This window comes from Lynx canadensis, chromosome B1 (genome assembly GCF_007474595.2).
Source record: "Lynx canadensis isolate LIC74 chromosome B1, mLynCan4.pri.v2, whole genome shotgun sequence".
Lineage (NCBI taxonomy): Eukaryota > Metazoa > Chordata > Mammalia > Carnivora > Felidae > Lynx > Lynx canadensis.
In genome coordinates, this window is record NC_044306.2 from 126,737,753 (window position 1) to 126,753,985 (window position 16,233).

The following is a 16,233-nucleotide window of genomic DNA, read 5'->3' on the forward strand; positions in this document are numbered from 1 at the left end:
TGGATTGACATACACAAACATCTATAAACACAAACCATATGTATGAGGTATGTCCATCCATAGTAAAGTAAGCTATACTCTTACATCAATCCAGGTAATCATTTAGTATACAAGCACAAAGTTCTAATGAGGCCAAAATATCTAGAATTTCCTTTCCTGCTTTAAATACCAAAGCTTTAGGGGCGCCTGGGTGGCGCAGTCGGTTAAGCGTCCGACTTCAGCCAGGTCACGATCTCGCGGTCCGTGAGTTCGAGCCCCGCGTCGGGCTCTGGGCTGATGGCTCAGAGCCTGGAGCCTGTTTCCGATTCTGTGTCTCCCTCTCTCTCTGCCCCTCCCTCCCCCGTTCATGCTGTGTCTCTCTCTGTCCCAAAAATAAATAAACGTTGAAAAAAAAAAATAAAAAAAATAAATAAATAAATACCAAAGCTTTATACCACAGCAACAACTGTGAGTCTCTTAACTGAGCAACTTAAAATAGAGATGATAGCAAAGGATGCCAGTTAGGTAGACTCATTTCTCCCCTGAATGAAGCTTATAGTTAAGGAAACAGGAACCCAGATGGAACAGTCGCTTCCTGCTGAACTGGTGGCTCCTTGCCATTTTGCCTGCTAAGGTCATGAGCAGGTATGTGAGGGAGGGAATAGTGCTATGTCTTCAGCATATGATGGACAGCTGAAGTATAAATTGGGTTGCAATGGAATAAAATAATAAAACCATTAGAAATACTAACATTTGAAGAAGTTAAAAGACTTTTTTAGCTGCTTCCAAACTGATTTAAAACTATAAGATTATTTCTGTCTATCCTACAACTTTGGTATCCTCAATGCTAATCCCAAATAATAAAAGGCTCCTCATATCACTGATTTCATTGACTTATCTCTATACTTTGAAAATCACTGTTCCTAAGCTCATTTTTCAAAAAATGGATGCAAGTTGGGAAGGTTCTTGCTATCTGACCCCTATAGATTCACATCTATTACCATATATGGCAAAAAGCATAATTTCTCTATTTGAGAATGCTTTCTTGAAAGGTGGACTTTGGCCAGATCTGACCAAAGTCAGATTGTGGCCCTATCAGTTATTAGCTAGGTGAGTATCAAGCTACTTTACACTTTGGGGTCTCAGTTTCTTTACCCCGAAAAGGAGATGAGAATGTGTCATTCAAAGGTGTGTTAAAAGGATTAAATGAAATCATATTAGTTAAAATTCTTGGTAGAATGCCAGATATATATCAAGAAACCACTTGGTAGGGGCGCCTGGGTGGCGCAGTCGGTTAAGCGTCCGACTTCAGCCAGGTCACGATCTCGCGGTCCGTGAGTTCGAGCCCCGCGTCGGGCTCTGGGCTGATGGCTCAGAGCCTAGAGCCTGTTTCCGATTCTGTGTCTCCCTCTCTCTCTGCCCCTCCCCCGTTCATGCTCTGTCTCTCTCTGTCCCAAAAATAAATTAAAAAAAAAAAAAAAAAAAAAAACAAAGAAACCACTTGGTAAATGGTAAATATTATTAATGCATAATTTCTCCTCACATAGAATCATAACTTATTAGATATACTTTAATATAAGTAATATATTTAAAGCTTCTTTTCTACAATGATTTCAGGGAGCATGCAACTTAAATCCGACAACATTCTGACATCTTCTAATGCTTAAATCACATTTAACAAAAGGAGCCTTCATGCACTGTTGGTGGGAATATACGTTGGTGCAGCCACTGTGGAAAACAGTATGGAGGTTCCTCAAAAAATTAAAACTAGAAATATCAAATGACCCAATAATTCCAATACTACATATTTACCCAAAGAACACAAAAACACTAATTTGAAAAGATAACATGCTTCTGTACATTTACTGCAGCATTATTTACAATAGCTAAATTATGAAAGTAACACAAGTGTCCATAGACAGATGAACACACACATATGCACATATGTACATATGATGGGATATTAGCCATAAAAAAGAATGAAATCTTGCCATTCGTGATAACATGGATAGATCTAGAGAGTATAATGCTAAACAAAATAAATCAGAGAAAGACAAATACCGTATAACTTCACTCATGTATGGAATTTAAGAAACAAAACAAGTAAACAAAGAAAAAAAAGAGACAAACTAAAAAACAGATTGTTAACTATCAAGAACAAACTCATGGTTATCAGAGGGAAGGTTGATTGGGGGGGCAGGGGAGGTGGGAATGAGTGAAATAGGTGAAGAGGATTAAGAGTACACTTATCTTGATGAGCAATGAGCAATATATAGAATTGCTGAATCACTATATTGTATACCTGAAACTAATATAACACTGTATGCTAACTATACTAAAATAAAAATAAAAATCTAAATTTAAAATAAATAAATAAAATAGCCAAGATATGGAAATAACCTACATGTTCATTGATAGATGAATGCTTAAGGAAAATGTCTGTCTACAGAAAATATATGTCTACACACACACACACACACACACACACACACACACACACATGAATATTACACGGCCATGAGATCTAGGTGCACCTGGATGGCTCAGTCAGTTAAGCATCCGACTTCAGCTCAGGTTTATGGGTTTGAGCCCTGTGGCAGGCTCTGTGCTGACAGCTCAGAGCCTGGAAGCTGCATCAGATTCTGTGTCTCCCTCTCTCTCTGCCCCTTCCCTGCTCACGCTCTGTCTCTGTGTGTCTCAAAAAATAAACATTAAAAAAAATTTTTTTTAAAGGATGTAATCTTGTCATTTACAACAACATAGATGGACCTAGAGGGTATTATGCTGAGATATATCAGACTGAGAAACACAAAATCATGTGATTTTACTCATCTGTGGAATGTAAAAAACAAAATGAACAAACAAACAAAAAGCAGAATCAGACCTATAGATACAGAGAACAAACTGTCGGCTGCCAGAGGGAAAGTGTTTAAGGGATGGGCAAAATGGGTGAAGGGGAGTGGAGGACACAGGCTCCCAGTTATCGAATGAAGAAGTCACAGGAATAAAAGATAAAAGGCACAGCGTAGGGAACAATAGTCAATGATACTGTAAGAGTGTTAATGGTGACAAATCGTAACTACACTTGTGATGAGCACAGCATAAAGCATAGAGAAGTTTAATCCTTACGTTATACATCTGAAATGTAATGTAACACTATGTGTCAACTATACTCAAAAATTAAAAAAAAACATGAACTTTTATTCAATATAAATTAAGAGGTAATACAAAGATTTAAATGTGAACCACAAAAGTGTAAGATAAAGGTGACTTCACAAAAAGTGGTAAAGGGGAATAACGAGTCAACAAAAATACTGAAGTACTTGTTTAGTAAATTCCTCGTGAATCACAGTATTAACAGTTAAACAAATTAAACCAAAATATCTAGAAAAATACTTTTCCTACTTCTAGATAAAAAAGAGTTTTCTAAGTTTCAAAGGAGATGGAAAAATACTCATTAGATTGAATATATATTTCAAAACATAAGAAAATCAAAAGGTAATCAAACGCTTGTGAAAACAGTAACAACTAACAACTTTAAAAGAGCAAGACCCTTTGATTTAAAAAAAACAAAAACAAAAACAAAAACAAAACCAAACAAAAAAAACCCTCTTCTAAACCAGTAAGAGAAATACAGCCTCTGAAAAAAAGAATAAGTATATAAATGGGTTAATGATAAAGAATAAAATGTTAATAACTAATGATTCCTTCAGCTTCAAGTTCACTAGTAATTAAAAATATAAAGTATTGCTTTTTCATTTTAGAAAAGACTTAAAAATTATAATCTCTTAGCAAGCAAGAGTTTGAAAAGAGAGATAATATTGATTTTGCCATGAAGGAGGTAGAAAGAGAAACCACAGGCTGAGGATGGGAACAGCCTTTAGGTATTTGCCCCCAAACTCTTTCATCTTAAAATATACTAGTGATTTTTTCCCAGGAACTTAATATGAATAAGAAGGAAAGGACCCAAAAAGCCCCAACTTCTCTGCAAGTGCAGGGGACAGAACAGAGGAGCAAGTCTTACTGCAAGACGACAGGTACAACACAGCCTATTTGCCCGTCCCTTTAATAGGGTTTACATTGCTAAGAGAGTCCCAGATAAAAGTCAATGTAATGTGGAAAATCACACCTGGTTCTTTTGTTTTAATCAAGATTTTTCCATCTTTAAATTAGAATAAGCAACTTAAAAACAAAGTTATAAAACAAAATATAGCCATATATTCCCTATTAGAAACCTTTTAGATACAATCAAAGTATAAAAATTTGTTTTTGCAGTTTCTGTCTTTTGTCTCAGAATTGTCTGCCATGTTGTACTGAAAAGGAGAAGAGTTATGGAGCTTAAATCTAGTGGCACAACCAAAGAGAATAGGGAAAATCAGGAAAACTAGAAAGGACACCTACATGCTATGGTTATGAGTGGAAAAGTACTACATCCCACCAATAGTTACTAGCTTTAACTTTAAGGACTTATGCAATAATTCAAAGGAGTCTAACACAATACAATACAAAACAAAACACAGAGACATGACAACTTGGGCTTTAGATGCAATGTACAAATAAAAATAGAGCAATTATAAGCAGATTGGAAGGCCACAGTGACAAAATACTGGCCTTATAAGTGTGCATTTCTTTTTTCTTTTTATAAAATATTTATTTATTTATTTATTTTGAGAGAGAGAGAGAGAGAGAGAGACAGAGAGGAGAGAGAGAGCATGCCTGTGCCAGTAGGGGAGGGTCAGAGAGAGAGGGAGAGAAAGAATCCCAAGCAGCCTCCACACTTAGTGCAGAGCCCAACACAGCGTTCGATCTCACAAACTGATCTTATGAACCGTGAGATCATGACCTGGGCCAAAATCAAGAGTCAGACGTTTAACCGACTGAGCCACCCAGGTGCCGTTCCTTTTTTTCTTTTTAATAAAAATCTTAACTAGCCACTTTAAAAGGTGATGTTTGACAAATCACATGACTTCTTTGTACCACAACTGCCCATATCTATAAAATGAAATAGGTGAAGTAGAAGAACTTTAAGGTTCAGCTTCCATGATTAATCTATTCTTCTGCTCTCACGCTCTATGGATCCTATGCCATGTGTACCTACAGAAAAACTCCGATTGGAAAATAAAGCTGCTAATAATAATACAGTAAGACTTTAACATACTGGCAAAATCCGTTATGCCTCACTCCACCCTCAAAGTTGTTCAATCTCTTAGAGGGGTGGGAGTATTTTCTGCTTCTATTGGTTTGTTTTGCCATAATCTTATAATACTGAGACAAGCTTGGGTTTCTCTCATCACTGTCTGATGGGCACTAAATATATTTCTATGTCTATGACCAAAAAAACAAAACAAAACAAAACAAGAAAATAAAAAACAATCCCACCCTTCCAGTGTTACAATATGAAGATCACTTGATATACCAGTGAGACGTATAACTTACAACCATTAGTCCCAAGACACCTCCTCTACCGATTTAACTACTCTATACATGTGTGGGCAAAATACATCTGACAAGAAATTCCACATTGAATTACGGTCCATTTCAAGCAAATTAAAAGGCTTCCAAACTTTCCTATGAAAATATCAATCTTATTTTCATTCCTGAGACAGATACAATTCAAGGTTAAACAAACAAAAGAGTCCCGTGTGATGTGTGGAAGAGGTTTGTGAGATTTCAACACAGTGAAAACTTAAAACTGCCTGTTGAGTATACTAAGAAGTGAAAATCAAAATAAGAAAAGTTGTGAATTACTCTAAATTGTGCATAAAACTCTGTATTTGTTTCGATAATACAAAATATTTCACACACAAAGTAAGTTTTCTATCTATGGTGGAGAAGTAAAATACAAAGACAAAATAAATTCTATTTCTGTTGAGTATCGAAAGTAAAAGAAACAGCTGCTATTTCTCTACTGCTTTTTTAAACATTGACATCCTTTTCTTTCAACATTTCTATTTTGAGGAGCAAATTCTTCTGTCTGAAATGGAATATCACCCTTCAGTTTTGAAACTTTTTAAGCCACTATTTTCTGTTATTTCCTTAAATCCCTAACTATCTCTACAACAGAAGATAAAAGTAGGGAAGTATACCTTTATCAGTCATACTGGGAGCCATTCCACTCTGTAATTTTCCAGGGTCCATGAGGATGGACCCAACCTCTCCAAATATTCTCTCTGGGCCTTTTGGAAGGAATAACACTGCCTTCAGTTTGCTAGGGCATAATTTAACTTATCATGCATGTAAGAGCAGCAATTAGCTGATTTTGTTGACAGATTTCATCAAATTCAACAGTATCTTTGAGCTATATATCCTGAATTTGTATGTGCTAACCAATATGATTTTGAACTTTATTATTCAAATATAACTCTATGGGTCCAACAGGTATCTACTTGCTGGATAAACACACATACACACATTATTGTGATGGTGCACTTAGAGAAAAAAAATAACCTTTTAACACATTGTTATTCTTTAAAAAGCATTTATCATTTACTTGAGGGGTTTTTCTTCAATGCTGTCCACCAAAGTTGTGAAATACATTAAAATAAGAAGTCTATAAAGAAAAGTGGGCTTAAAATAAATACAATAAAGGTTTTATTTGGTTCAAGTTCTTGAGTGTCTATTGAATGCTATGTCTTAGAGGAACACGAAAGAATAAAGTTTAAAACTTGGCTATGAGTAGCTTACAACTTCATGTGCAAAAAAGAAGCACAAAACGTTCTATAAGGCTTTGTGAAGTTCTGTGACAGAGGTCTATATAAGAGGCCAAACCAAAGAAGCTGACAGTGGACCACCAGCAAGGTGCCTGGAGCTGAAAGGCAAAGACCAGGAAGAAGGTTTTCAAGATAGAAACAACATAAACAGCTCCAGAAAGGAGTAAAATAGTACAGATTGTTTTGAGAAATACACAATGTTCAATATTGCTGGAGCATGAAACAGAGGGAAGGGGAAGACTCATGGGTGAGCAAGAGAGTCCGAAAAACAACCCAGAAAGAATAGCAGAAGATCAAGACAGAACAAAAGTAGCAGGTAGATCAAGAAGAGAGTCTTTGTGCCAAGAAGACTGTATTGAGCAATAGACAGCCAAGGATGGAAGGGCTTTAGTAGGAAGTAAAGTGTTCACTGGGGTGGGAGATTGATCCTTCTAAGGGTAATGTAGCAGATAGACTGGTAGTAAAGGAGGTTAATAGTAATCTTTCAAATAAATTCACTAATCTTACTTCAACAGACAGTTAACACATGATATGAAAGGTCTTACAGTCTTTCTTTATAATATGCCTATATTTAAAATGTTGTTTACAAATATGATAAATAACCAGTATCAGGATTGACATGAAAGCCAAAATTAATATTGAGAAGGTATTTCAAGTCTTAAAGTACTCAATTAGGCTTCAACCAAAATATATTCCATTTTAGACACTGTCAACCAATGTCACAATTTTTCTATTTGCTTTCTTGGTTAAAAGGACGATTTTCTTTGGTTTCTTTTTATTGTGCTAATTTTATTTGGCTTGTTTTCTGCCCAAAGTTTCTACAGGGTACTTCAGAACAAAATACTAAAAGGAATTAAAATAAAACCAGTAAAAAAAATACTGTAAGAAAGTAATATCATGTATTTACACAATATATAAAGTGAAAAAATAAAAGATATTGAATAAAGAACTGAAATTATAATCTTGAACATAAGATACTGCCCAAAGGCAGTAGCAAAGAAAATTTTAATTGAGAAATGCCCACTCTAGATCAACAGTGGTTGCATTTTCAAAATAAACATACTGTTGTCCAAACCGAAATCAAACCCATTAATCAAACCCATCAAGGCAGAACTTGAAAAGGACATAGGAAAAGCTTGATTCAGAGGCTAAAACAAGCATTAAATGAATGTTATAATACAGTTTAAATTTAGATATGAGATTACCCTTAAAATATTTCTGAATTCAGAGAACTGATTTTGAAACATTCTGCATTACTTTGGAAATTATAGGAGATTCAATAAAAGTAATATTCCACAACGACTGGCCTCATCTTAAAAGAGATTTACTTTACATTTAGACCTTTTCCACCTGCTGTTCTGGATGTGGTTTATTCTATGTTAAAATTAGCTGGTTCCTGAATATTAGCCCTAACACGAAATCTGTGCCAGAGTTATTAGTTTGTCCTTCTATCTCGTTTGGCCTATAGTTTCAGCCCTGCAAGAAAATTTAGTTTTATCTTTGTTTTGAACTTAAATATGTAACACAGAAAACCCTTTGGAGCTATAATCAGCATCTATAACCTAACCTAAAAATTTTAAATATCACGCTAATGCTTATAGTCCCATAATTTAAAAACCAATGACAGGGAAGCTTTCCCTAGGTCAGTAGATAAGCTTCCCCTAGTTAATGCCATACTTCCAGTGAAGCAACATATTTGTTTTCCATGCCCTGTGTAGTAGACATAAAACATACAAGTTTATAAATTGCATGGGTGTTCTAAATCAGAAAATAATAGAAAACAATTTATTTCTGTCCTCTTGAGCACCACTGCCCTTAATGTTAATCTGGGATACACAACACAATGACAAATAAATGAACATCCCACGGCACTCTGAACACACGGAGAAACGTGTCAAGGTGCTAAACATGCTGAAAGGAAAACAAACTACCAGTGTGTAGCAAAACATGTTAATTTAATGACTTTAATAGGGAATCACTGGGCGCCTGGGTGGCGCAGTCGGTTAAGCGTCCGACTTCAGCCAGGTCACGATCTCGCGGTCCGTGAGTTCGAGCCCCGCTTCAGGCTCTGGGCTGATGGCTCAGAGCCTGGAGCCTGTTTCGATTCTGTGTCTCCCTCTCTCTCTGCCCCTCCCCCGTTCATGCTCTGTCTCTCTCTGTCCCAAAAATAAATAAACGTTGAAAAAAAAATAGGGAATCACTTTTTTGTAAGGAACCAACTAATAAGTCGACTGGACAGATAAACCCCGCCAAACACGGAGTCTTTTGCATCTTGGATTAAGAAGGCTGTTCTCAACTTTTCATCATTCCCTGTTCTCTCTACTCCCAAAGGTGGTCCTCAATTCACTTTTGTGCACTGTCATATGGACGTGGGCGTGCTTTTAGAAAGGACCCATGTTGTTCGTTCACACTCACCGATGATACACTGACACATCTACTTCTGCACATGTTCATGTGAGTTTTTCCCCTATTCCATCTCTAGACCACTCATCACTATAAACTCACTCACAGTCCTGTTTTAATGCTGATACGAAAGCAAACAGGACTTTACCAATCAGAAGACTTCAAGTTTGGCAGAATGAGGAAACAGAAACTTGCTGATAGGACACGACATGAGATCAGTGGTGGAGAACCTTTCCCAACACCCCCGTACTTGCGTGTATTCTGATCGTCCACAGCCTCCTCAAGGGCCATACACAAAACTGCACCGCCACTGAGAACATTCTTAAGCAGCTGGCAGCCCCTCCTTACTGGCTTTAGCATACCACACAGCCCTTTGCCTACTGATGCAGGGCAGCCAACAGGGAGAGGGAGTTTACGAGTCAAAGCGAGACTGAACTGGCTAATTACTTACCTCCTCACTTATGGCAGGCTTGCTCCTTTAACTTTTTGTTTCCTCTCTTGTCATTGCTCAGCGGTGAAGGGTTGTGATTCAGCAAAAGTCTGAACCTGACAGTTAAAAAGAATCCTTTTAGGAAAAAATACTGGAAGTGAATGTCCCCCCCCCACCCACTGTAGTCTTTCTTCCCCTGCCCTCCGTGTGCGTGTTTCTCTCTCGCTTTCTCTCTCTGCAAGGCAACTACGTAGTGGTCTATAAATATTGACCCTGACACTTGCTCAGTACGCTAGCTGCTCATGGCACAGGTCTGTGTTACTGAACACCGTGGTAATACTCCGGCAAAGTTCTCAGCTGCTCAGACAAAGCTGTGGATTGGCTCACTACCCGGCAACCCTGTGCCTGCCTGGAAATACCATTTTGCTGCCAGCTTTACAGATGCTATGGGCCTTTCCTGAGGCCCAAATCAGGCACAGAAGGGCAATTATGAGGTTTGTCTGAAGAAACAGTTTTCCTCAAGCAGGTGAAGAAAGCAGGGAGGGAGAGCTGGGTGAAGTGAAAGACAAGAAAGGAAATACTGCCTTTGTTTTGGCCAAACAACATCACCTCGACCCCTTCATAAAACTTACACCTAAATGTCATTTAATCAAGCTTTATGAAACTGAATTACTACATACTATGAACGACCAAAACACAGGAAAGCATTTTTTAATTGTTTTTAATATTGCTTCTCATTGAGTAAGGCTGCTGTGATGGAGTAATTAGTCACAAAAAAAATGTTTCAACACAGGTAAGTTCACTTCCAGAATGATAAAAATGCACTGGAAACCATCATTTTAATCAGACTGAATAATATATCTGGTGAAAGAAGCGAAAATATAATCTGAAAATTATATGACTCAACGTATTATATTAACTACCCTTAAATGTTCAATCATGACAACTTGAATTATTTTACTTTATTTTTATAGATTAAGGACAAAATCGAAGCCATGACACTACATAGTTTGCAGGTGATATGAATGAGGTCAGCATTATCGATCTATATCACACATAATGTCCACAGTATGAACAATTAGAAACTAAAGTCCGTATTTTCTATTCTTCTTGCCTAGAATAATTATATGTTTGCTTTACTGCAAGTTTGTTTCTTGAGTAAATCAAGAGAAAAGAAAATTTTAGAAATAATCTGGTCACTGACTCATCTTACAGATGAGAAAACCGACCCCCCACGCTGGTTAACTTATCCATGGTCACATGACAAGTTTGCCACAGGGCCAAAACCAGAGTCCTTGTCTTACTGCTCCTAAGCTGTGCTCCTTCTATTACAAGAGTGACTGTTAAACTCATTTTTATGTTCAAAATCCTATCTTCATGTGAAGTTTTACTGAAAACCTTACCAGGAAGGGCAAATAATAAAGCCAGAAAAATAACCAGCATGAAACAAAAATGACCTTTTACAATTTGACTCCCCGCAAAAAGTTATGTGCAAGAATTAACTTTGTAACGACTGAAATCCACCTCTGTCCCATCCAATAATTACTATTTGCCCAGTAAATTAACTTATTCTCAGGAGAGGTACATAGCTAGCTGTTGGGGAGGCAAAGATAAAACACAGTTCCTACTCTCAAGGACCTTACAATCCAAGTTCAGAGAAAAACAAGCTAATGACAAAACAGTGCGTTTGTGACGATGAAGACCAGTAGAGGCGGTGAGGGGTACTGGAGCATGCGCACCTCATCCCGTGTGAAGATTGAAAATGTATTTATTTGTTTATTAAGCCGACTATGTATGCATTCAAAAACCATTCTTCCTGTGCCCAGCTGGGACCTCAGAGAGCCTTCAGTCTCCAGTCTGGGCTGGGGAATGTGGTCGGATAGATGGAGGGATGGGGGCTAGGAGAGTATAGAGAGGAGAAACAACAGTTTTGGCTGAGCAGGAGGCATTGGTTGGCGTCTCCCGGGCAGACGGAAGTCAGCTCCACGGGGGGGGGGTTCAATGGGGGATTTCTCAATCAAGGTCTCTGCATATTATAGCAGGGGTGGGAGGCAGTGAAGCAAAGACAGAACGAATAACACAATAAAGACAAGAGGCAGGAAAAAACATGATCCAGAACTTCAAGTAGTCTTTCTTGCTGGAGCACACAAGGTGAAACAGGAAATGGTTAATTTTTTTTAAAAGGATGAGAAGGATAAGAGCAATGAAAAGTTTTATACACCAGGTTTAAAACCTTGGGTTTTATACGTTGTGCTAGCAGTCTTCAACTGTTTTTGCTTACAGACCTTTAAAAGACTTTTAAACTATGGAACTACTCACACATTAGCAAGTTAACATGAACAATTTTTCATCTGTGCTGATATAGGTCCATGCAGAGAATTTAATTTCTACTCTGGTGAAATACGGACATTTTAAAGTAAAAGTTATAAGTATATTAAATGGAATATAAATCCATAGTAATTTAATGAAACCATTATCCATTTAAATAATAAATTTATAAAATCTTCTAACAGCTGAAAATTTTACATTACTGTTTCATTTTTTTTACTTTTATTTCAATTCACCACCACATAGAATTTTTATGCGATATATTTTATAATTAAAAGTCTTTTATTGTTTATCATACTTCTCTGTGAGAAAAATTTAAGGCATTAATTGAAATTTTAAAATTGTTAAGTTTTCTATGATGCCAGGGCAATGCATCACAGTAAGGGTTGGGATAGATGAAAGTGTGACTTTAAGAGAAAGACTGTTATGAAGAAACCACTGCTCTTAGCCAGATCAATATCAATAAAGAGTTTATGTACAAGCTGAAAATCTGGACAATGACTCCATCAAAACCATATATTAAAATGTTAAGTGAAGGAAACCGGTCTGAAAAGGCTATATACTGTGTGATTCCAACCATATGACACTACTCTGGACAAGGCAAAAACTACAGAGACAATAAAAAGATCAGTGGTCACCAGAAGTTTGGGGTGGGTGCAGGATGAGTCAATGAAGCACAGGAGATTTCAGGGCAGTGAAACCATTCCGGACAACATGTAACAGTAGATTCATGGCCTTATGCACTTGACAAAACCCATAAAACTGTACAACACAAAGACAAAACCCTAATAAAAACTGTGGACTTTAGTTTAAATCTCTTCCTTTGTCTTCCTGAAAGCCACGTGTTCTAGAAAAAGTACTATTATTTATTAAGCAATTACCATCAGTAGGGGGGCTTAGAAATATTAACTTTAACACTTAAAAACAACCCTAATAGATGATTATGCTTTTGCCTTTTTTTTAAGATAAAGAACATAAGTTATTAAGTGGATGGTCTGAAGTCATCTAACTAATAGACAGATCCGGGATTCAGCCCAAATCTGTCTGACCAGACTCCAGTACCACATACTGCCTTTATATCAGTCACTTGAAAACTGGGTAGACACTGCCCAGGTCAGGCAAGGAAGCGGACTAAGCAGGACCTTCAGAAAGTCAGAAAGGAATGAAAGAATTGTATGCTGCATTTCTCTCAAGGAACTGCTAGATATTGAGTACTATAGGGTAGCAAAAAGAAGAGATTAACAAAGTAATCAGTGGAAGTCAATGGAGAAAATTAAAATAACTGTTATGTGCTATTAAGAAGAACTTAAAGGGTTTTATCTTCAATTTGGTGGGTAAGGAACACATGAAGAATTAAGGATGAGAAGACTCAATACTGACAAAGTATTCTTCCCAACTTTACAGATTCAATGCAACCCCAATCAGGACATTATTTTGTAGATATGGCCAACCCAATATTAAAGTTTATATGGAGAGGCAAAAAACCCAGAATAGTCAACACCAACATTGAAGGAGAACAAAGTTGGAGGGCTGACACTACCCACTATCAAGACTTACTATAAAGCTACCGTAATCAAGACAACGTACTGTTAGAGAAAGAACAGACAAACAGATCGATGGAAAAAAATAGAAAACCCAGAAACAGACTCACACAAATATAGTCAACTGATCTTTGACAGAGGGACAAAGTCAATCAATGTGGCAAAGACACTTTTTTCTTTTCTTTTTTTTTAATATGAAATTTATTGTCAAATTGATTTCCATACAACACCCAGTGCTTATCCCAACAGGTGCCCTCCTCAATGCCCATCACCCACTTTTCCCTCCCTCCTACCCTCCATCAACCCTCAGTTTGTTCTCAGTTTTTAAGAGTCTCTTATGTTTTGGCTCCCTCCCTCTCTAACCTTTTTTTTTCCTTCCCCTCCCCCGTGGTCTTCTGTTAAGTTTCTCAGGATCCACATAAGAGTGAAAACATATGGTATCTGTCTTTCTCTGTATGACTTATTTCAACAAATAGCGCTAGAACAATTGGACATCCATGTGCCAAAAAAAAAAAAAAGAATCAAGACAAAAGCCTTATACCCACCACAAAAATTACCTCAGACCTAAATGTTAATGCAAAATTATAAAATTCATAGAACATAACATAGGAGAAAATCTAGATTACTTTGGGTATGTCAGCGACTTTTAGACATAACACCAGAAGTACAGTCCATGAAAAAAATAACCCATAAACTGGATTTCATTAAAATTAACAACTCTCTGGGGTGCCTGAGTGGCTCAGTCGGTTAAACATCTGACTCTTGGTTTCGGCCCAGGTCATGATCTCATAGTTTCATGAGTTTGGGCCTCGCATCAGGCTCTGTGTTGAGGGTGCAGAGCCTGCATGGGATTCTCCCTCTCCCTCTCTTTCTGCCCCTCCCCTGATTATGCTCTCTCTGTCTCTCTCAAAATAAATAAATAAACTAAAAAAAATTTTTCTAATAAATAAAATTGAATAAAATTAATAACTCTACAGAAGACAATGTCAAGACAAAGGAAGATAAGCCATAGGCTAGGAGAAAATATTTTCAACACACATCTGATAAAGGATTGTTAACCAAAGTTTACAAAAACTCCAAAATTCAGCAATAGGAAAATAAACACATTTTTTAAAATGGCCCAAAGACCATAACAGATACCTCACTGAAGAAGACACACAGTTTGCAAAAAAACACATAAAAAAGATGTTCCACGCTGTATGTCATCAAGGAGATGCAAATTAAAACAACAATCAGATACCACTATACATCTATTAGAATGCTGCAAGATCTGGAACACTGACAACACCAAATGCTAATGAGGATGCAGAACAAAAGGAACTTTCATTCATTGCTGGTGAGAATGCAAAATGGCAAAGCCACTTTGGCAGACAGTTTGGTGGCTTCTTATAAAACTAAACATACTCTTATCACAACACCCAGCAATCCCACTTATTGGTATTCACCCACAAGAGTTAAAAATGTCCACACAAAAATCTTCACAGGATGTTTCTGGAGATTTATAATTACCAAAACTTGGAAAAAATCAGGATGTCCTTCAGTAGACAAGTAAATAAACTGTGGTATATCCAGACAAAGGAACACTATTCAGTGATAAAGAGAAGTGACCTATCAAGCCATGTAAAGACAAAAAGGAACCTTAAAAGCGTATTACTACATATTTCCACCCATATGACATTCTGGAGAAGGCCAAACTATGGAGATAGAAAAATCTGCATGGGGCGTGGGGGAGGTGGGGTGGAGGAAGGATGAATAGGTGAAGCGCAAAGGATTTTTAGGGGAAAAAAACCTCTGTATGACTTTATACTAGTGGATACATGTCATTATACATGTGTTGTTCAAGTCCAACACCAAGACCGAACTATAAACTACAGACTTTGGTAATTATGATATGTCAATGTAGATTCATCAGTTTAACAAAGGACCAATCTGGTGGGGACTCGATAATGGGCAAAGTTATACATGCACAGAGGCAGAGGGTATATGGAAAAATCTCTGTTCCTTCCATTTTGCAATGAACCTTATTCTGCTATTAAAAAGCCAAGTCCTGAAAAAGTCAAAGGTGGCTCCTCCCTCAGGGAGTTGGGTCTTTGTCAAGGCAGAGGTTACAGAAGGAACAGGGAGCTAAGAAAAGAAGATGCATTTAGTCTTTGAACATGATGAACTGTGTTATAGCCAAGTGAATACAGTCAGTAAGCACTTAAATATATTAATCTATAATATAGGAAAGATGAAGATTGCAGCAATTCAGTAACCTTCTATTCATGTTTTCCTGCTTGAAACTTTTTTTCACCATTAACCTATTCTCAACACAGAAGCCAAAGCAGTCACTTAAAGATATCAGAGGCGCCTGGGTGGCCCAGTCAGTTGAGCATCCGACTTTGGCTCAGGTCATGATCTCGTGGTATGTGGGTTCGAGCCCTGTGTTGGGCTCTGTGCTGACAGCTCAGAGCTCAGAGCCTGGAGCCTGCTTTGGATTCTGTGTCTCCCTCTCTCTCTGCCCCTCCCCCACTCATGCCCTGTCTCTCTCTCGCTGTCAAAAATAAACATTAAAAAATTTTTTTAAAAAATCATATAATACTCGTCTTCTATTGAAAACAGAATAAAAGTCCAAGTTCTTATAATGATCCATAAATCCCTACTTGATCTGCCTCTCATTCGGTATCTGACAACACTGACTACAGTCCCCCTCGTTTTCTCAGCTCCAGCCACTTGTTCCCCTATTATTCCTTAAATGTACCTGAAAAGTTTGCCCTTGGTGTCCTCCTATTTGCTGTTCCCACCCTGGTATGTTCTTGCAAACAGCTTCATGGCGAACACCTCCTTCACATCTCTTTTCAAA

At 37.4% G+C, this 16,233-nt stretch overlaps 1 protein-coding gene across 2 annotated transcripts in view; it reads right to left on the reverse strand.

Annotated features, from left to right (window-relative positions):
• The window catches only part of BMPR1B (bone morphogenetic protein receptor type 1B), a 179,138-nt gene that overhangs the window by 150,131 nt on the left and 12,774 nt on the right, over nucleotides 1-16,233 (reverse strand). For both annotated transcript variants that reach the window (XM_030313413.1, XM_030313411.1), the window contains exon 2: nucleotides 9,544-9,638. The gene's annotated coding sequence lies outside the window, so the exon portion shown is untranslated. The remainder of the gene's footprint in view (nucleotides 1-9,543; nucleotides 9,639-16,233) is intronic.